The sequence below is a fragment of the Lepidochelys kempii genome, chromosome 22 (assembly GCF_965140265.1).
Source record: "Lepidochelys kempii isolate rLepKem1 chromosome 22, rLepKem1.hap2, whole genome shotgun sequence".
Lineage (NCBI taxonomy): Eukaryota > Metazoa > Chordata > Testudines > Cheloniidae > Lepidochelys > Lepidochelys kempii.
This window is the reverse complement of record NC_133277.1, coordinates 1,674,859-1,696,243: the sequence shown is the minus strand read 5'-3', so window position 1 is coordinate 1,696,243 and position 21,385 is coordinate 1,674,859. Positions and strand designations below refer to the sequence as shown.

The 21,385-nt window shown below is 45.2% G+C and overlaps 1 protein-coding gene across 13 annotated transcripts in view; it reads left to right on the top strand.

Moving 5' to 3' along the window:
- The window catches only part of PKNOX2 (PBX/knotted 1 homeobox 2), a 691,764-nt gene that overhangs the window by 216,079 nt on the left and 454,300 nt on the right, over positions 1-21,385 (top strand). Inside the window, exon 1 of one of the 13 annotated variants that reach the window (XM_073320709.1) lies at positions 8,558-8,578. The exons of the other annotated variants lie outside the window; for them this stretch is intronic. The gene's annotated coding sequence lies outside the window, so the exon portion shown is untranslated. Of the gene's footprint in view, positions 1-8,557; positions 8,579-21,385 lie in introns of those variants that run through there. 13 annotated transcript variants of the gene reach the window in all.

Genomic DNA, 21,385 nt, shown 5'->3' with positions numbered 1-21,385 from the left:
TGGACTATTGGGTATAACAGGCCACTCCTGTGTCCTTGGTTTTGTAAAGGGTGCATAAGGTTATGGCTACACATCAGTTAAATGTCCGCCAACTCCGACTCCTGGGGCTCAGGATGTAAAACCGCAGTGTAGACATGCAGGCTCAGGCTGGAGCCCAAGCTTTGGGACCCTGTGTGGGGGGAGTCTGCAATGGGCCAGCTCTGGGTGTTTAATTGATGTGTAGACGTACCCTATGTCCCCTTGTGAATTTAACCCAGAAGATCCAAACATTTTAGTTTGGAAACTTGCCGTTTCCAAAATTTCTTTTTTTCTGATTGAAACAGTTCTCTGAAATCTACTGGAATTCACGAAATGTTTCCATTGACCCAAATCTGTAAATCTGTCAAACAGTATCAGCCGAAAAAAGTCTGCCCTGGTCGAGTTCTTTCGTCTCGGCCGTGGTGGGAGCAAGAGCAGGACTGATGGTCTGAGCAGTGGCTGAAGTGGAAGCAGCCCGGAGTGGAGGGCACAAAGAACAACTTATGTGTGTGACTGTGCGTGTTTTGGAGCCGCCACTTGTCTCCCAGTCCCTTGCCTCGCTACTCAAGCTGAGTGCTGGGCACACAGGCTGTCTCTAGGAGCACTGCGATATCACTAAAATTCAGCAACTGGACATGAAACTGCCGCAGGAGAAGGTCAATGGAAGGAGATTTTAAGAAAAATGCTTGTGTAAACAGAGCCTATTTGGTGGAGGAGAAACAAAGCCTTCCTGCTGGAAGGAGCAACTACAATACATTGTGCGTCCTTCTCCTCTGCCATGGGTACTGTGGGAGAGCAGTGTGGGTTAGGAGAGAGGACATCCTGGTAGTGCTTAGGAGGCGCCAGCTCTGAGCAGGGAGCTACCTAGACATGCCCACCAACCTCTTTGTGTTATCCTGATCGTGCAGAGTGGGAACATGTGTTCTCCACTGGTTATTCTGCAGTGTAAGCTCTAATGTAGACAGGGACCAGGCTTCTGTGTTGAAAACCAGTGTACACCAATAATCAGAAAGCAGCGTTCACTCATTCACTTACTAACAGGAAAGGTGGTCTGTGGAGCAGCCCCAGAGCTAGAGCCCTGGAGCTCTCAGGCATAGAGGTGAGAGAGCATTTCTCCCAGCATGCTTTGGTGGTTTCAAAGTAATTCAGCACACTGAACTTTTGTACAGCTTTAAATATCTGCTGTGAGACTCTTGACTGGTGTGCTAAGGATGAAGAGTAATTGTCTCATCCCCCACTTTATGGACTGAATCACGCTGGCCGTAGGAGCCAGGCTAATAACTTACTGTTTTATCACCTCACTTATGCATATTCTGTTTTGTCCTCCTTTGGAGGGACTTTAAGGCCTCATGTTCCGCTGGATAGAGGTCCTAGGTTCTTAGGAATTTTAGGCACAACTCAGCCCAGCCTTGGTTTAATTATGGCTTGTGAGAACATGAGCGCACCCGGGGGTGGTGGGAGCGGCTCAGGCTGCAATGGAGGCAGAGGCTGAGGCATGGGGCCTTTGAACAGCTCAAGGCCCTAAGGTCTCCAGGGCCTAGAGGGAACTGCTGGAGCAGCTGCATCTCGGTAAAGATGTAGCCAGTGCTTCTGCCAGCACAGTGCCACCAGTGAGCAGGGTGGTGGGGTCATGACACCACTTCCCGGACCGGGAAATCCTTCTCTGGGGCCAGCAGCAATGACCAATGCCCCCGCTTTCTGCGGGCAGCCAGCTGAATAACAGTGCTAAGGGGGAAAATGCTTCACAGGCCATCTACACTCTAGCAACCCCGCACAGGGCAAGCTGACGCTTCCCTACTGTTTCTGTGACCCTTCCTCTGGCAATGCACTGCATAGGGAGGTCAGACGCACCTCAGTGCAAAGTGGCACTTTCTCTGTGCTGTGAAAGATTCCTTCACTTCTTCGTTAACTTAGCCCTGAAATCTAGTGCTTGTCATTGCTGCCAGGCCCTGGAGCCCTCAGCCAGACGTCCCTGAGCAACAGCAACAGAGAGGCTGGCTCGGGGCTGGGTGATGGTGGATACAGAAGAAAGGAAGTAGTAGGCACTTCAGAGGTACCTGGGAATATTTGGATTTACAATAAACCTAGATGTTGCCAAAGATCTTTAACCAGTCACTAGAATGCTCCTTCTCACCCTTTTCCCATTTCACACTGAACAGTGCTGGGGAGCTCAACAGTTACGACTTGTGTGCTGGCTTCCCTGTCTCTTGGTTGACTACTATCATCTCCTCCCTCTGGCTCTGACACTCAAGCTCATTCAAAACACGCTGCATCTTCCTGGCTCACCACTGCAATCACATCACCCCCTTTTGTGTCTCTCCCCTGGCTGTCCCCCCCCGCCCCCCATCAAATGCAAGCTCCTTTTCTTTGCCTTTAGAGCTGTTCATGTGTGGCCCCTCCCATCAGATCTACAGTAACTCCTTGCTTAACATTGTCGTTATGTTCCTGAAAAATGCTACTTTAAGCAAAACGATGTTATGCAAATCCAGTTTCCCTATAAGAATTAATGTAAATAGGTGGGGTTAGGTTCCAGGGAATTTTTTTCACCAGGCAAGAGATATTGTATACATTTACAGTATAAGTTTTAAACAAACAATTTAATACTGTACTCATCAATGTTGAGTGTAAAGCTTGGTTGAGATAGAGGCATAGCAGGGTCTGGGGCATGGGGGCTTACCCCACTCCACCCACCTGGCATTCCAGGCAAGCCCCCAACCCCGCTCCCTGGCTGGAACGCTGAGTGGGGCGAGCCAAACAACCTTATAATGGAACATTGCACGAGACTTTAAACAAGTATGTTCTCTAATAGATCAGCAACCGAATAACGAAACAACGTTAACTGGTACGACTTTAAGTGAGGAGTTACTGTACTAGCTTATCAAGCCACTGACCCTGTCTTTGCTGCGGCCAGAATGGCAGCCTTGATCACCCTCCCGTATACTTCTTCCTCAGACCCCTCCACACTGACTCCACTCTGCCCACTAGACATGCGAAAAACTCATCAGCCATCAACCTGCTGTTGTCTGCCTTTAAACCCCTCTTCAACCCACCTCTGCCACATGCCCACCCCCCTCTGGCTTGGCACTGTGCTGGCAAATGAGAAGCCTTCCAGCTAAACTCTGCATCTCATCCTCCCCTCCCCGTTGTCTCTTTGGCCTATCTGTGGAGTCCTGTCTGTCCCACTGAGCTCTTGGGGCAGACACTGTCTTCTTTGTTTGTCTGTACAGCAGCAAACACAAGGGGCCTGATCTTTGATGGGCACTCCTAGGCACCCCATAAAATCACTAGTATTAATACTAACAAGTGAAACTTGAAGCCATGTATGACCTGTATTTGTGGGTTTGTTACAACCTGGACACCTGGGTCAAGTTCACAGAAAGACTTGCTGAGGCTCTGAAGATTGTTGGTCAAGAATGGGCACTGTTTTGAATCAATATGAGCTGGAAATCATGTGAAATTTGTAGTTTTGTATGGCTTTAGTGCTAAAGTGGGTGAATCACTCATTTGAACTAAGCTTTGATGGTGTTTTTCAATCCACATCTCAAAGCACATCTTGAGGGCAGTTAACCTACATGTATCAACACTGAGGCAGATGTTACCATGAAGCTTCAGATAGCTCAGATATTGAGTTAGACTTTGCCCGATATGCACAGCCACAAGAGCCATACCCTCGCTCCTCAATGCTGCAAATACTGTATGGTCAATAGGAAGTGTGAGTCCTCCAATCAGCCAGCTCAGACCAGGAAATGTGTGTAGCCGCTGCCATCCAGGAATCCAGAGCCACCAAGAAAACAGAAAATCTATGAAAACAGGCAGTTTCTGTGCAGTTTGAAAGGCTGGCTTGGAGGTTAACAATGAAAAGCAGAAAAACAGATTACAATTCAACACTGAAAAAATAAAAGGAGCACAAAACCTAATATATGATGAGCAATATGATACATCTATATGAAATAGAGACAATCTTAAGTTCAAATCATATATTTAGGGTCCTACCAAATTCACGGCCATGGAAAATGCATCACGGACTGTGAAATCTGGTCTTTTGTGTGCTTTTACTCTATACTACACAGATTTCATGGGGGAGACCTATGTTTTTCAAAGGGAGTTGCAGAGGAGTCATGAGGTTATCTTACAGGGCTTGCGCTTTTGCCACCCTGACTTCTGTGCTGCCTTCAGAGCTCCGTGGCTGGAGAGCGGTGATTGTTGGCCAGGCGCCCAGCTCTGAAGGCAGCGCCCTGCCACCAGCTGCACAGAAGTAAGCGTAGCAGTACCACAACCTTCCCTACAATAACCTTGTGACCCTCCCACAACTCCTCTTTGGGTCAGGGCCCCTACAGTTACAGCACTGTGAAATTTCAGATTTAAATAGCTGAAATAATGAAATTTACTATTTTTAAAATCCTATGACCGGGAAATTGACCAAAATGGACCCTGAATTTGGTAGGGCCCTACACATATTGTACAAATGTATCACTCAGTGTAGCAAATACATGTATAGTTCATAGTTACCAATCAGTGTAACAGTAAATCATGTTCTGATCTTTGGTGAACACTTTTGTTAAATATTTGAGTTTATAGTCTTTGGTCCACAGTCCTAGTTTCATCCATATTTACCTTGCTAGACTGTCCCTGAGATATATTTCCCAGCAACTCAGTTTCAACTAGTTGTGAAGGAATAGGAGCAAAAACCAGTTACCAGCTCTGAAAAGAACTAGCACAGAAAGGATTGGTGAAATTTGATGAGGAGATAGCATTGTCTTTCTTTGCCGTTATGTTTGTTATGGTGTATTTCTGTAGCATATGATGATAGCCTGACATTTAAGTCAAAAATGTTGATTCAAACCAAATATTTAATTTCAAATTGACATTTTGAAACTAAACATTTTGTTCCATTTCAAAATGTCATTTTGGAAAATAGAATATTTTTGTCAAACTTGACATTACCCTGTGAAAAATATTAATTTTGACGAAATCATATTATCTGACAAAAGGTTTTTTTGTTGGAAAATTTTTGAGCAGCACTGGTATTGAGTCATTTTGGCGCCAGTGTTTGCTGCCCAGGATAAAGAAATGAGCATGAAATTGATCTTCCTCCATTATAGTTGAGCAGAGTAATAAATAAAACTGCAGTATCTTCATATTCATTTGTATTTGTCAGTGAATTTGCTTTGATTCTTTTCTGTTTACTTTCCATGCCCATGTGAGGGATCACTTAAAATCATAGAATCATCGAATCTCAGGGCTGGAAGGGACCTCAGGAGGTCATCTAGTCCAATCCCCTGCTCAAAGAAGAACCAATCCCCAACTAAATCACTTCCTACTGACATGACAGGAAAGTGAATTCCGAAGTCTCATGATGAAAACCAAACTTTAAATACATTTACACTCATCCTTCCAGGTTACAGAAGACAATGTTGTGGTGTTTATGTAAGCAATCACACTTACATGACATAGCTAGAATTTCTAGCATTGATACAGTTCATGATCAGGCCTTAGACTAAAAATTTTGGCTTTTTCTTCTGTCAAATTAAAATATTGAATAAATTTTAGGGAATCACAATCTGCTCATAGATATCCTCAAAAAGAAAAGGAGGACTTGTGGCACCTTAGAGACTAACCAATTTATTTGAGCATAAGCTTTCATGACTGCAGCTCACTTCATCAGATGAGCTGTAGCTCATGAAAGCTCATGCTCAAATAAATTGGTTAGTCTCTAAGGTGCCGCAAGTACTCCTTTTCTTTTTGCGAATACAGACTAACACGGCAGCTGCTCTGAAACCTGTCACAATGAGCCAAATAACACTGCCACCACTAGAGGGTGCTCTTGTGCCAACATAATAAAAGGTTGCTTTGTGCTACTCACTCTTATCTTGAATCATAGAATATCAGGGTTGGAAGGGGCCTCAGGAGGTCATCTAGTCCAACCCCCTGCTCGAAGCAGGACCAATCCCCAATTTTTGCCCCAGATCCCAAAGGGCCCCCCTCAAGGATTGAACTCACAACCCTGGGTTTAGCAAGCCAATGCTCAAACCACTGAGCTATCCCTCCCCCAAGTTTGGACCATTTTGAAAACATTTTGGACCAGGGCCACCAAGGAAAGAATAACCCACATGGGGAAGTGCAAACTCTGAGCTGATTCTGCCACACCTACTCACACGGAGCTGTGCCTTACTCTATAAGCAATCCTGTGGGTTTCCATGGTACTCCTCAATGTACCGATGGCAGGATCCAGCCCTTGTGTGTTTGAACTTGTCACTTCTCCTAATTCAACCCCTGGGGGTGGGCCCCAAGCCCATGGACCCTCAAGATAGACATGGTTCTCAGAGGCTCTGTTGGAGGCAAGGTATATATTGTCAGAAGACTCTTGTTTTCGCACTGGGTTATTGGGCCCGTTAAGGCCTCCCAAGTATGGTCCAAGCTCTGGCCCTCTCTTGTTAAATCCATTCCACAGAATATAGAGATGTGCTGCAAGGCACCAGGTTAAAGCTGTAGCAGAAAGGGTAACTTTTAGAGTTGTCTGCCTTCTCAGGATTTAACCCTGCAGTGGCCCTCTAAACAGCATTTGCCGGTTTAGCTGCCATGGCAAATGAAACATGAATGTATTCTCATTTGGCCTGTGCAGCCGAGAATTCAATTCCCAATTGTTCCTGTCAGTACTTGCGTTGGTTTAAAGTTTGGTTGGGAATTTAGTTTATCTAAAAGAGTAGGAATGCAGCTTTGCCTTGGAGGAGAGGCTCTTTCTGAAGTGTGGGTGATTATGAGCTGTATCTCCTTGCTCTGCTTCAGGCAGAGGATGGTAGGATGAAAAATGAGGAATCATACATAACTTAGAGAGAGTTAACCTGGGCCAGGGACCTTCCCCATGCTGTGGCTTCCCCTACAAAGAGGATGGGGAAGGCAACATTTAATTGTCCTTTGTATAAACCAGTGCAGAATTTCTTTCAACACAAGCCTTTAGTATTGCTCAGTTAAGACACAGCCTGCTCTAATCTGCTTAATTCCCCCCCCCCACCCCACATATATCTGGTTTAGCTCTCAAAGAGTAATTAGATGACGACATTCATTCAGTTAAAATGGGAATGGAATAGGCTAGGCAGGCAGCATTTGCCAAAGCCCAGCATGCTTTTTGCCCTGTAAATTTGGAGCATTTCCTATTCACTGTGATAGTTTGTATCAATTGCTAAGGAGTCTGACTGTTCCTGAACAGAGACAAACAATGCATAGTAATATGCAGATAGAAATCACAAGCCTCCTATTGCAAGCAAAAGAAATGCGATCCTCAAGAAATCAGGAATAACTGCAATTTGTATTAGCAGAGGACCAAGAACATACAAACCCTGAAACAACTCAGAGGTGGAAAGGCAAAATCACTTGAGGCTCCATCATGACACAGTGAGGACAAAAATCAAAACCCAACTACTTTAAAAATCAGTTTAATCTCATCTGAGAACCCAAGCTGTAGTATGCATTAATGGCAATTGTACGGTTATTGCATTGTGTTACTCTAGAGTTAAGATTGTTTCATTCTTAGATTCCAAGGCCAGAAGGGACAATTGTGATCATCTAGTCTGGCCTCCTGTATTACACAGGCCAGAGAATTGCCCCAAAATAATTCCTAAAGCAGGTCTTTTAGAAAAACAGTCAATCTAGATTTAAAAATTGACAGCGATAGAGAATCCACCATGGCCCTTGGTTAATTGTTCTCACCATTAGATATTTATTTCCAGTCTGAATGTGTCAAGCTTCCACTTTCACCCATTGGATCATGTTCTACCTTTCTCTTTTAGACTGAAGAGAGTACCATGTAGGTACTTATTGTCTTGTACTTGAGGTTTGTGGCTTGTTTACTGTCATCAAGTCACCTCTTAATCTTTCCTTTCTTAAGCTAAATAGATTGAGCTCTTGGAATCTATCACTGTAAGGCAGGTTTTTAAATCATTTAATTATTACCATGGCTCTTCTCTGAGTCCTCTCCGATTTATCAACCTCCTTCTAGAATTGTGGACACCACAACTGGATGCAGTATTCCAGCAGCTGTCACACCAATGCCAAATACTGAGACAAAATAATGGTTCTACTCGAGATTCCTGTTTACACATTGCATTAGCTCTTTTGACTGCAAGCATCATACCGGCAGCTCATGTTCAGCTGATTATCCACCATGACCCCAAATCTTTTTCAGAGTCACTGCTTCCCAGGATAGAGTCACCCATCCTGTAAGTATGGCCTACGGTCTTTGTTCCTGGATGTATACATTTACATTTAGCCGTATTGAAACAAATATTGTTTGCATGAGCCAATTCACCAAGTGATCCAGATAGCTCTGAATCTGTCCTCTTCCTTGATAAAAATATTAAATAGTGTAGGGCCAAGAACTGATCCTTGCAAAATCCCACTGGAACCACAACTGCTCAATGCCAATTCCCCATTTACAATTCCATTTTTGAGACCTATCACTTAGCCCGTTTTTAATCCATTTAATGTGTGCATGTTAATTTTATATCATTCTAGATTTTAATGAAAATGTCATATGGTACCAACTCAAATGCCTTTCAGAAGTGTAAGTATATTATGTCAATGCTACTATCTTTATCAACCAAACTTGTAATCTCATCAATAAACGATATCAAGTTAGTTTGACAGGATCTATTTTCCATAAGCCCATGTGGATTTGCATTAATTACATTACCCTAGATTAATTCTTTATTAATTATGTCCCATACCAGCCGCTCCATTATTTTGCCCAGGATCAATGTCACGCTGACAAGACTACAATTACCCAGGTCATCTTCTTTACTCTTTTTAAAAACTGGTACAAGATTAGGTTTCTTCCAGTCTTCTGGAACTATCCCAGTGTTCCAAGACTGATTGAAAATCAATATTAATGGTTCAGTGAGCTCCTCAACCGGCTCTTTAAAAACTTCTGGATACAAGTTATCTGGACCTCGTGATTTTAAAATGTCTAACTCTAGTAGCTTCTGTTTAACATCCTCCAGAGATACTAGTGGAATGGAAATAGTGTTGTCGTCATCCTATGGTGGGACATCATCTGTTTGTTCCCCAAATACAAAAGAGAAATATTTACTGAACACTAATGCCTTTTCTGCATTATAGATAATTCTACCATTTCCATCTAGTAATGGACCGGTACCATTGTTGGATTCTTTTTGTTCCTAACATTCTTAAACTCCTTTTTAATGTCCTTAATTCTATCCATAGATTTATCTTTCTATCCTTTGCTTCCCTTATATTTTTTCTACAATTTCAAACTTCTGATTTATATTCATTACTATCAACTTTCTCTTTCTTCTATTTTTATAGCTGTTATATATTTTCTTTTTCTATTTTAAAAAAAAAATATTGAAATTTTTAAAACTTCCCCTCTAAACCAGGTTGTTTTTAAAATCATTATGGCCTTCCTCATCACATGTGGGATTGTGGCTTTTTGGGCATCTAGTTCAGTGTTTTTAAACAATTACCAATTAGCACTCACATTTTCCTTAAATTCTTCCTCCCAACTGATTTGGCTCATAATTATTTTCAGCTTTGTGAAAATGGCCCTTTAAAGCACCAATTAGTTTATTATTGGTTTACATTACAAACTGGAATGAAAAACCAAAATTAAAAAATTTCCCACAAAATGGAAATTCCATATATTAAAAATTTGGGACAATTGAAACCTTTTCATTTCAGCAATGTAAAATCATTTAATTTTGACTTTATATATTATATTTATTTATTATATTATATATACTTATAACATTAAATACAATATGTAGCTAAACATAACATCTAATATATTCATATACTGTAAAAGTAATAACAGCAATCAGAATGACTAAGTCAAAACAAAATGGCTTTACATTGTTGAAATAAGACTTTTGACTTTTTCCCATCCAAAATGTTGTTGAAATCGACATGTTCTCACAAAATGTTTTGATTCTGTTGAAACTGCATGTTTCAATGGAAAGCTCTACTTATCACCCTCAATACCGTCTTGTAGTGATGTGCTTATATCTATATATATGTTCTATTAATAATTCATTAACCCTTTATAAACTGTGTATGAGTGCCGCCTTATAAAATAAGATTGAACAGAAAATGGCTTCAAAAAGAAGTTTCAGGTAGAATTAAACAGTGGAGCCGGGACATGCTTGCGACATACTGTGACTGTCTCCCAGGAGTTGGTGGATTGACATGCACTTGGCAGAAGGCAGTCGCAAAACCTGGCATTGACTTCAGTGGGGCCCAAATTTCATCCATAGGTTTCAGGCCAGAAGGGACCATTCTGAACATCTAGTCTGACCTCCTGCATAGCACAGATCAGAGAAATGCACCCAGTGCTCCCTCTTGTAGAGGGAAATATTCTAAAATGCGTCTGGCAGTGTCACCAAACTGCCGCGCGCTCTCTGCATTTTCATTAGAGCTGAGCAAATAGTGGAGCCAACATTTCTGCAAATATTCATTTGAAATTGAAAATAAATGGCAATTTTACCCTCTGGAGTTCACTTTCCATGAACATGGCCAACTTTACTGGCACAAACAGTCACCAGAAGTGGATCTGAAGCTCAGATGCTAGAATGCTTAGCACATGCCAGTTTGAAATTGTACATTGAATTGTTATATTCAAAACTCAGATGCTGGGCTGTGTTGTATTATTACATAACTCATGGAATCAGGGAACAGAAACAGTTGCCACATGGCTTGTGTGACCAGCCAAAACAGCATGAATTTGAAAGTTCCAATACTGAATATTTGCAATAAATGGTTTCTGAGTTATGCATATAAGGGGAAGAATTCCAGGTGAAATTCACAAATAATTTTGAATCGTGGCTAAATAATGGAATAAAAAATGGAAACCAATCATGAACAGTGTAAAGACAAAATCTGATAACTAGATCACGGACTGTGAATTATTTCCTCAGCTCAAATATTTATCTGTATTTCATGGATCTAGGTGCCTTTTGCCCTGGTTTGTAATTCTAATATCTGGGTTAATTCCTTACACCAGCAGATAGAAATCCAGTTATTCAGTACCTGGTACTCCTGATGCCCTTTGTTCTCCCTTTTTCTTTTTTTAAGAAATCTTCTGAATTTGGAAATATTTTTTTGTTTCTAGGGGACTCAGGGTACTAACAGGACAGCAGCAGCATTAATATTGATGTGGACCTCCGTTCTGTGTTTCTGAGAATGCCAGCAGCATATAAATACTGTTACTGGCTAATTAATGAGTATCAAGCCGAGTTTTGATTTATTGGGGGGTTGCCTCTTACTTTTGCCCCTTTTAACTAGTACTGGTGGCCATGTTGGAATGTGTGCATTTCAGCAGGCTGAGCAGCCCAATGGAGCATGAGAGTCCTTCTCACTTCTTTCCTTTAAAGTTCTTTGTTGCATCCCTGGTTGCTAGAGAAGTCTTGCATGGAGGGAGACACAAAAAATAAATCAGAGCCCTTAATCAGGCCATTCAAACAGTCTAGTCTTACTCTTAAAAGAGGACCCATATGTCTCCCACCAGATATTTTACAGAAGTGCTGAAAACACAGTGAGGTGGCTGACAACAACTCTGCCCCAGAATGAACCATAACAGTAAGCTTCTTCCAAGGCTTTCTGGACTTTTCAGGCAAAATAGTGGGAATCCTTGCTAGTGGAGTGATCCATGGTCACCAGGTAGGGAGACATCCGCCAGCTGAGACATTAGCAGTGTTGACCCAGCACAATCCCAGCCAGCAGCCCCCACTATTTTATTCGAAGGGGAGTCATGGTACAGTAACATGGCTCGCTCCTTTCCAGCCTCTTTCGTGCCTCTGAGTCCTCATCCATGTGGAACGAGTGATCGCACTTCCCCTGCTGTACCCCCAGTGACTGCAATGGCAAAACTCACATTCTCCTCAGCAGCTATGGAGATGGCCCTCTGTACATAACTGCTTTTGAGTGATGCTCTCCTCCAGTCTCCAGAAAAATTAGAGCAGGCCTAGGAAAAAATAATCTCCTTCACTCTACCCTTAGGTGACTTTAAGGTGGAGACCTTTTGGAAACTTACAAAGTGGAAAAAGAGGAAAAAAAATGAAAACTGAACCCCTGGACATCCTTCAGCTGACTTTGCAGTGCCAAAACACGCACCCCAAACAAAAAACCCAAAGAGACAGATGAAGGGGAAAAAACAAAATTCCAAAATTTTGAGAAAAATTAATTTTTTAAACAGCAATTTGCAAATATATAAATATAACAAAAATGGCTCTATTCCAAACCCTGAAAACAGACAATTTAGGAGTGATAGAGTTTTTCACACAATTGTTTTTCCATTTTTTGCCCATTTCTATCTGCTTTGGCTGGTCCTGTTAGGAAGCCGTGTGTAAAGCTCCTCAGACACACCTTGGCTCCTAGTGTATGCTATTTTGAGCACTACATAGTCCACAATGATAAATACAGCCCCTTGCTTGAAGATCTTACACTGTAAATGACAGATGCAGAAATGGGCCATTCTAGACACAGTGGTGGTCTTGCTCTCGTTTCCCATTTGTGCTGGAGACAGTGGCTGTAGGGAGGAGGGATGTAAGTTGCAGCTGCTTCCTCTAAATGACTTTTCCAGCATCAGTTGGGTGCCACGTGACAGATTTGTCTTGTTTGTATTGGGTAAAACTGTGTGAGAGAGACCTCTTTGAATAAGCCACAGGGATGTGGAAGGGGGAAATGTGGCCATACTATCCTCTAGTGGTGAGGTTGACAAGGCCGTGGAATAAAGATGGCTGGCTGCCCAGGAATCTAGGCCATGTTGTAAATACCACAGCTCTCTAATGCTGGATTGAATGTGCAATGGGGAGCTCCTCCATGATTTTACACCATCTCTCTCTCACAGACTTTAAGGCCAGAAGGGACCATCATGACCATCTAGTCTGACCTCCTGCACATTGCAGGCCACCGGACCTCACCCACCCACTCCTGTAACAGACCCCTAACCTCTGGCTGAGTAACTGACATCCTCAAATCATGATTTAAAGACTTCAAGTTACAGAGAATCCACCATTTAGACTAGTTCAAACCATCAAGTGACCCGTGCCCCATGCCATAGAGGAAGGTGGAAAATACCCATGATCTCTGCCAATCTGACCTGGGGAAAATTCCTTCTCAACCCCAAATAGAGCAATCAGTTAGACTCTGAGCATATGGGGAAGACCCACCAGCCAGACACCTCTGTAGTAACTTAGAGTCCTTCCCACTTAGTGCCTCATCTCCAGCCACTGGAGATATTTACTGCTATCAGTCGCAGATCAGCTGTGTGCCATTGTAGTCAGTCTCATCATACCATCACATTCATAAACTTATAAAGCTCAGTCTTGAAGAACTTCACTCCTCTGATGTCTAAAACCTTAATCTAATTTCAAGCCTAAACTTGTTGATGGCCAGTTTATATCCATTTGTTCTTGTGTCCACATTGGCACTTAACTTAAATAACTCCTCTCCCTGCCTGGTATTTTATTCCTCTGATGTATTTATAGAGAGCAATCATAGCTCCTTCATTTGGTTAGGCTAAACAAGCCAAGCTCTTTGAGTCTCCTTTCATAAGACAGGTTTTCCATTCCTCGGATCATCTTAGTAGCCTTTCTCTGCATCTGTTCCAATTTCAATTCATCTTTCTTAAACATGGAAGAACAGAGTTGCAGACAATACTCCAGATGAGGTCTCACCAGTGCCTGTTATAATGGTACTAACCCTTCCCTGTTTCTATTGGAAATACTTGATCTGCAGCAACCTAGGGCTTCATCAGCCTTTCTCACAACTGCATTGGTGGCTCATAGTCATTCTGTGATCGACCAATACACCCAGGTCTTTCTCCTCGTCTGTCGCTTCCAACATCCTCCGTTTATAGCAAAAATTCGTGGTGTTAGGCTCTTTCTCCCTTCTTCGCTGTTGGCCCTTTAGCATGTTTCCTGTATCAGCAAATACAAAATGATTTTCCAGCCAAAAAAGGAAAGAAAAAGACAATATCAAGGGCATGGCTCTGTAATATATGTCCATCTCTCTCTCTCTCATATTCCTTTTGTGGCAACAGGCTGTTATATTAACATGTGGAAAAGTTAGAAATATTTTCTGTCTTCTAGACCTCTGAACTCAAACTAGAAAGAGTTTTGGAAAAGTGCAGGCCTACAAAAGAGTGTGATTGTGGTTTGAAAGCCTAAAGAACTGAATCTTACCTGAGCCAAAGGGGCTTCACTTCGGGGGCTAGGAGCTTAGACAGGTATTGCCAGGATGGGTGGGCGGTGAGGGGTGAACACTTCTAAATACATAAGAACGGCCATATTGGATCAAACCAAAGGTCCATCTAGCCCAGTATCCTGTCTTCTCACAGTGGCCAATGCCAGGTGCCCCAGAGGGAATGAACAGAACAGGTAATCATCAAGTGATCCATCCCCTGTCGCCCATTCCCAGCTTCTGGCCAACAGAGGCTAGGGTCACCCTCCCTGCCCATCCTGGCTAGCCATTGATGGACCTATCCTCCATGAATTTATCTAGTTCTTTTTTTGAACACTGTTATAGTCTTGGCTTTCACAACAATCTCTGGCAAAGAGTTCCATGGGTTGACTGTGTGCCGTGTGGAAAAAATACTTCCTTTTGTTTTGTTTTTAAACCTGCTGCCTATTACTTTCATTTAGTGACCCCTAGTTCTTGTGTTATGAGAAGGAGTAAATAACACCTCCTTATTTACTTTATCCACACCAGTCACGATTTTATAGACCTCGATCATATCCCCCCTTAGTCGTCTCTTTTCCAAGCTGAAAAGTCCCAGTCTTATTAATCTCTCCTCATACTGAAGCTGTTCCATACCCCTAATCATTTTTGTTACCCTTTTCTGACCCTTTTCCAATTCCAATATATTTTTTTTGAGATGGGGCGACCACATCTGCACGCAGTATTCAAGATGTGGGTGTACCATGGATTTATGTAGAGGCAATATGACATTTTTCTGTCTGTCTTAATGATTCCCAACATTCTGTTTGCTTTTTATACATAGAGCTGTTACAAATATTTTAACCCTTTCTTAACATGCCAGTGAAAGTGTGTGAACACCACCTTTTAAAGGAGGTCAGTGGGATGTGGGGTTCCCAGACTAGATTATAAAACACCACAAATTTTTGCCACAGTTTCAAATTCTTATGAGTTTGAGGGTCCTGCAAAGATCAGCTGGCCCAGGAAACCTACCCAGCTCACTCTTTCCAGTCTCTCTGTACAGGCCAGAATACGCCTGCCCCCAGGACAGAGATGCAGCCGGCATCTGTTCCATTGTTTATCTACAAGCTTCTGCTAGAGAGGACAAGCAGGAGAGACTTTCACTCCCAGGGGAAATTTCAGGGGCTCTAGTGCAGAAGTTCTGAGGGTCCTGGTTGATTTGCAGCTACATCTCAGCACATCCTGGGATTTGATGACAATTTTCCAGACCTCGAATCATTCTTTTGGCTCGTTTCTGAACTGTCTCCACTATTTCAACAGCCTTTTTGAAATGTGGAGACCAGAATTGGGCAAAGTATCCAGCAATGGTTCCTCTGAAGCTGTGAGCTCTGCAGCATCCGAGGAGAGTGTTTTTACTGCAAATTTTCTTAAGATGTTTAAGCATTTGAGATTAGTGGTAGCCCAAGGGGCAGTGTGTGGATGTGGATCTGGCCCTACATCTGGCTGGTGTTCTGTGTTTGGACTGGAAGCTGAATCAGGATTTGGGTGTGGAATCTCTTGGAGATTTTCATGGAGTTTGCTGAGATTTCAGCCCCTACTGGTGGATATCTCATGGCCTGTTAGAGCAGATTCTCCTTAGATTTTGACAACATCTGAACAACACTTGGAAAATAGGATCCCCTCTGTTTTGACTCTGACCTGGGGCTAATAAGGAAATGATTGATTTGAACTAGATCCCTCCTCAACATGCATAGTTCAGGTTTTGGTCCATCTCTTGTGCTATAACTGAGAATGGAATTCTGCAACTGGACACTGTGGTAGTAACTCCAGGAGGTGTGTTTGTGTGTCTGTGTGAGTGCGTGTGTGAATATGGGCATCTGAGTGCATGTCCGCACGTCTGTGTGCGTGTGTGTCTGTGTGTGTGTGCTCCTGTCTTTGTGAATGTGGGTGTGCATCGGTGTGTTTCTGTGTGTTCATGCATCTGTTTGTGAGTGTGTCTGAGTGCCTCTTTGTGTCTGAGTGTATGCGAGGGTCTGTTTGTGTCTGTGAGTGTATGTGTGAACGAGTCTGTGTGTGTGTGCGCAGAGTAATTAGAAACACAGTTTCCCCACCCCACCCCTTTTCATTTTTAAACCTGACTCGCTCTAGCTTTCCAGCCTCCCCATGTAAAGTCTGCAGTTGTGCTGAGTGGCAAGGACTTGCAGCACGGGGCCATGCAGGCTGCACCATGTGGGCTCTGGCAGGGCTTCTACTACAAGCTGCTGGAAAGATTTTAAATTCCTGACTAATTTCTTTTTCATGAAACAAATGAATCTTCAGAAGGCTCCTTCCTAGCAGCTGCTAAGTCATTTAATTTATCCGAGTCATTTACAATTTGTGATGGGACTGCTAATGGCTTGATGTGGGGATCAACATCACTTAAAGACTTTCATGTTTTGTTTGTAATTTGTTTTTGGATTCCCCCCAGAGGCAAAAAGCTGTGTTTGGAATATGTCAGTTCCCTGTCCCCAGCCCCTTTGTCATGTCAATGCAGCTTTGGTTGAAAGAATAAACTGCAGCCCACCCAGAGGGACCTGCAGTCCTGCTACCAGCTACCAGTTCAAAGGACCTGCCTGTGATCTGAAACATGCCATAAAATGAATGTGTTCCAGATGTAGCCAGGAATTCTCATCAACCCTTCCATCCACCTGACTGGTACTGACTGGGAATGCTTCCTTCACGCTGCTGCCGTGCTCAGCCAGCACCAGGCACCGGGATGGGTTTTGTCAGTGTTACACCTTCTGGCTGTCGCTGGGGATCGATCACACTTGCCTTCTGCCCACAGTGCGAGAAAGGAAGGAACAGTTCCCAGCACAGGCGTGGGGAGGCTGTGGCGGGGATGCGTGTCTGACAAGGGTTGAGTGTTGCTGCTGGGGTCACTGTGTTGAGTTTTCGCCCCGGATGTGCTACCACTAACTGGGAGAAAACTCTTGTCATGTAGGCCTTTTGTTACATGGCAGAGGGAGGCTGAAAACTCCAGCTTTGCTTAGTCAGTGAGTGTTTGTGAGAGTAAACCAGGGCCCAGCATTGAACCACGTCCCAGACAGTCACCAAGAGGATTAAATGCATGAACCAAGGAGGCTGAAACCAGTGATCATTCCCTCTCCAAGCACCCTCCAGCTTTGAGTTTGGCCTTGGCCCCAGCGTAGAGCCCCACTCCCTGACTCCCCCCCTCCCTGGCAGAACAGTCTCAAATTCTTTTCCTCTCTGTCCTCTGTGGCATGGAGCAGCGAGGGGGGCTCCTGCACATGGCCCAGTGGCTCTTCTCATGCTCTGTGGGAGGGGCTGGGGGTTATGCAATGTTCTTGAACCCCAATAGTAGTGTCAGGACTGGGGTACCACTCTACTGGGCAATGTCTAGGCACATGTGTTATCTGCCACGAGGCCCCTACAACCAATATCTCCTAGGCTGCTCCAGCAGGGCCGGGTCACTGACAGAGAGGCAAGTGCTCTTCCCCAGCAAATGCTGAGTTCTCTCCTTGGAAGTGGGCGAAGCGCCTTTGTCACCCCTTGCAGAAATCTGCTTTGCATTTTCAGTGAGCTTAGTATTGATGCAGGGTGCCATACTCAGAGCCCAGGGGTCCAAGTCCTCTTAGTACTTGTCAGGCAGGTGCAGCCCATACAGCCAGCTTTTCAAAGGAGCTCAGCGTACTGGGCACACGCTGGGTGTGGAGAATCTGGCCCAAACAGCCCAGACCCGTCGGTGCAAGCTTTCCTCACCCCGCACCTAGCACTGCCTTCTGGGCAGGAAAGGGGAGTTCAGTGTGCCCAGGCTTTGTTGTCTTTGCTGAGAGTGCCAAAAGTGGTGGCAGTTAGTGCTGATTTTGGATAGTGGTTTTCTAATGAGGACAGCTGCCTGCTTGGCCCCCCCCATTTCATTTCCCATCCAACTGTGCTGCACACTGACCATGCAAATAACAGAAGTTTCCACTCCAGGACAAAACCCACTCAAGTGACGGATACCCATGCAAAACAAATGTCTCTGGGGGGTTATAAGACAGAGGGAAATAAAACGCAATCTGCTATACTAGACTTTCTTCATTTCAGGACTTGCATAAGCTATTTTACAACCACGTAAATGTACCTTCTTCCACTACCTTTAAATGAGCATCAAGGAAGAGAAACAAAAAGAGGTGTGTGTGAGATTATTGCTCTTATTTCACATATTATTGTAGCACCCCAGGGCTCCGCTCAGGATCAGGGCCCCATTGTGCTACACACTGTACAGACACAGAGGTAGACATGACCCTGCCCCTAAGAGTTATAATCTGCAAAACTGGGCAATGGGCATGAGCTATCACTGTGATGAGGGAATTCACTGGTGTGGACCAATGCAAATCAGGTGGCTTCATTGACATCAGCAGGAGTACAGTGATTTACTCCAGCTGAGGATCTGGCTCTGTGATTACAGAATGCACAGCATGTGAGGAGGGGGAGTTGGTACAAGTGAGGATCCAGCTGATCAAGAAGTCAGGGGCCAAGGCCGTCTGTAGAGGAAAGCATCTAGCAGCACCTTATAGGAGCTGGCCTCTCTCTGATAGCAGGATTTTCTTCAATGAAGGATTCCAGCTCCCATTGCCAATTCCCTGGCCCCTCCAGCACTTGCATGCAGGCCGAGTTTGTCTGAGTCACTCTAAATAACATATTCCACTAACCTGCCAGGTCTCAAGCGCTGCATTGCTATCAGGGAGGAGATGCTTGTAAAGGCAGCCGAGGGCCTGGCAGGAGAGGGGCATCTTTACCTTGTTTACTAAAAAACAAAAGTGATTCTCTAGTGCAAGAGCAGCATCTCAGAACCCAGTGCCATCTTCTCTGCCCCCCACTGGCCTCCCACCACTGCCTATGACCCAAACACCAGCGTGACCCAGAAATTCCCTCTCCCAGGCCTGCAAATCTGCCTGTTTCCTCATACGCACCATCCCCTTGTTCAGGGCTTACTTGACTCTATGTGGGCTGAAATCCACAGTCAAGCCTTCTTCCCTTCCTCTCTCTTTGACTAGTGCAGCTGGCTTTGTGCTGGTTTCCCCGTTCCTGCTGAAATGCTTTGGGCTTCAGCATGAGAGGGAAGAGCTCGCCAGAGACAGCTTCAGGAGCTCCCCAGGCATTTCAGAGCACAGGTCCTGCTCTCTGTAGCTTTAAACATTCCCTCCGTGTGCTGCAGCCGCACTCCTGCACCTTGCTTCTTTGCTCTCCACACTTCATCCTGTCGCAGTGGATCCACGCCCCTCCCACTGCCCCCATGGCTGCTGGCTAGAACAGCCTTGCTTTGTCTCTCCAGCACGCAAGACTCCAGCACATTTCATCCCAAGCAGACTGTTCCTTCCCTCCTACCTCTGACCCGCCTCCTGTCTCTTTCCTGCTGGCCCTGTTAATGAGAACTCTGTAACTATCGGTGGTGGGCCAGTCTGTAGCTGGGCTGTGGGTGATGTGCCAGGGGCTGGAAGGGCCCCAGGAGCCTTGCCAGTGCCCTGCTTGCATGGACTCTGCCCTCAGGGGAATGCAGGGACTGCTCCCTCCCCCGCAGAACGCTAAAGGGGCTGAGGAAGGGCCATAAGTGCCCTCCATCATCCCCTCCACACCAGTGCTGAGCCCCTGCTACACCAGTGCAGCTCTGCGCTGCCCCCACCTGGGCTAGTGGTGAATTGCAATGACCTGCTCCCGCACTCTGCGTCTCCAGTGCTGTATCACTGCCCTGGGAAAGGCCTGCGTTCTCCTTCGCGCAGAGTGTGGCTGGAACCGGGGGGAGCAGGGGGGGTCCGCCGCCACCACCACCTGTCTTGGAGTAGTAACAACAAACATCAGATAAATGGTTTATATCGTTTCCATCAACCCCACCCCCCAAGTCCCAGCACTTCTATTCTCACACCAGACAAAGCACATGGATTCTTAGGGATTCACTTGTGACAAATACTGTGCAAGACTTCACAGCTGAACAGTCTTCAACTCTAGTGCCCGTGGCTTCTAGTAAGGGCAACAAAGTCTGTGACCGGGCAGCATTACAAACGAATTGGTTGATTAGGACTTGATGCCAGCATAGCCTAATTTACTAGCTCAAAAGTGTGTGGCAAGTGTGTTGCTCTAAAGTGCCTGGGTCTCCTCCCAGCTCCTTGCTTGAGGTTCCAGTGGGGTCCGAATGCAGCACAGCTAATGTTGCAGATAAGAGACAAAACGAGGGCAAGTGGGTTTCAGGAGCTGAGCTACTCAAAGTGCAGTTCTAGAGCCGGGGTCGGCAGCCTTTCAGAAGGGGTGGGCCGAGTCTTCATTGATTCACTCTAATTGAAGGGTTCACGTGCCGGTAATACATGTTACCGTTTTTAGACGGTCTCTTTCTATAAGTCTGTATAGTATATAACTAAGTTTTTGAGCTAATTGTAATGTAATTTTTGATAAGGGCTGCAGAGTGCTGGACCCAGGCCAGGAGCAGGGCCCTGGGCTGGCTGCCAGTACCCCAAGCTGGCAGCAGGGCTGAGCGGGGCCAGAGGCCCGGACCCCAGCTGGCAGGGGGCTGGGCAGTTGGAACCCCAGACCAGCAGCGAGGTGAGTGGGCCCAGCAGCTGGTATCCCAGGCTGAAAGCAGGCTGAGCGGGGCAGATGGCTGGGACCTCGGCAGGCAAGGTACCGGCGGCCGGAACTCCAGACTGTCAGCGGGCTGAGTGGGGCTGGTGGACAGAACCCCAGACCCAGCGGCAGGCTGAGCGGCTCAGCCTGCTGCCGGTCTGGGGTTCCGGCCACCAGCTCCTGCCACCCGCCGGCCCCCTCAGCCTGCTGCCGGCCTGGGGCTCCATTCACCCAGGCAGGCAGTGGGCTGAGCAGGGCCAGCAGCCGAGACCCCGGCTGGCAGCAGCGTGCCAGTAAAAATCGGCTCGCGTGCCGCAGGTTGCCGACCCCTGTTCTAGAGTATAGTAATGAGGAAGGTAGGTAAGGATGGGCAAGCCAGTCACCTAGGAAGGCATACATTGCAGCTAGCTTGTCGGGCACAATGGCTTGCTTCTGTGGCAGGGAGCTAAACCAGCAAACATGAGTGGTTCTCAGTTGCTCTCAGAGCTGAGCTTTGATTTATTTAGAAGCTCTGCATGGTAATTGAACACTACTGGGCTGGTGAAGAATTTTGAAACTGAAAATACAAGGGGAGCAGTTCTCTATGTAAAGCTTCCCCATTAAG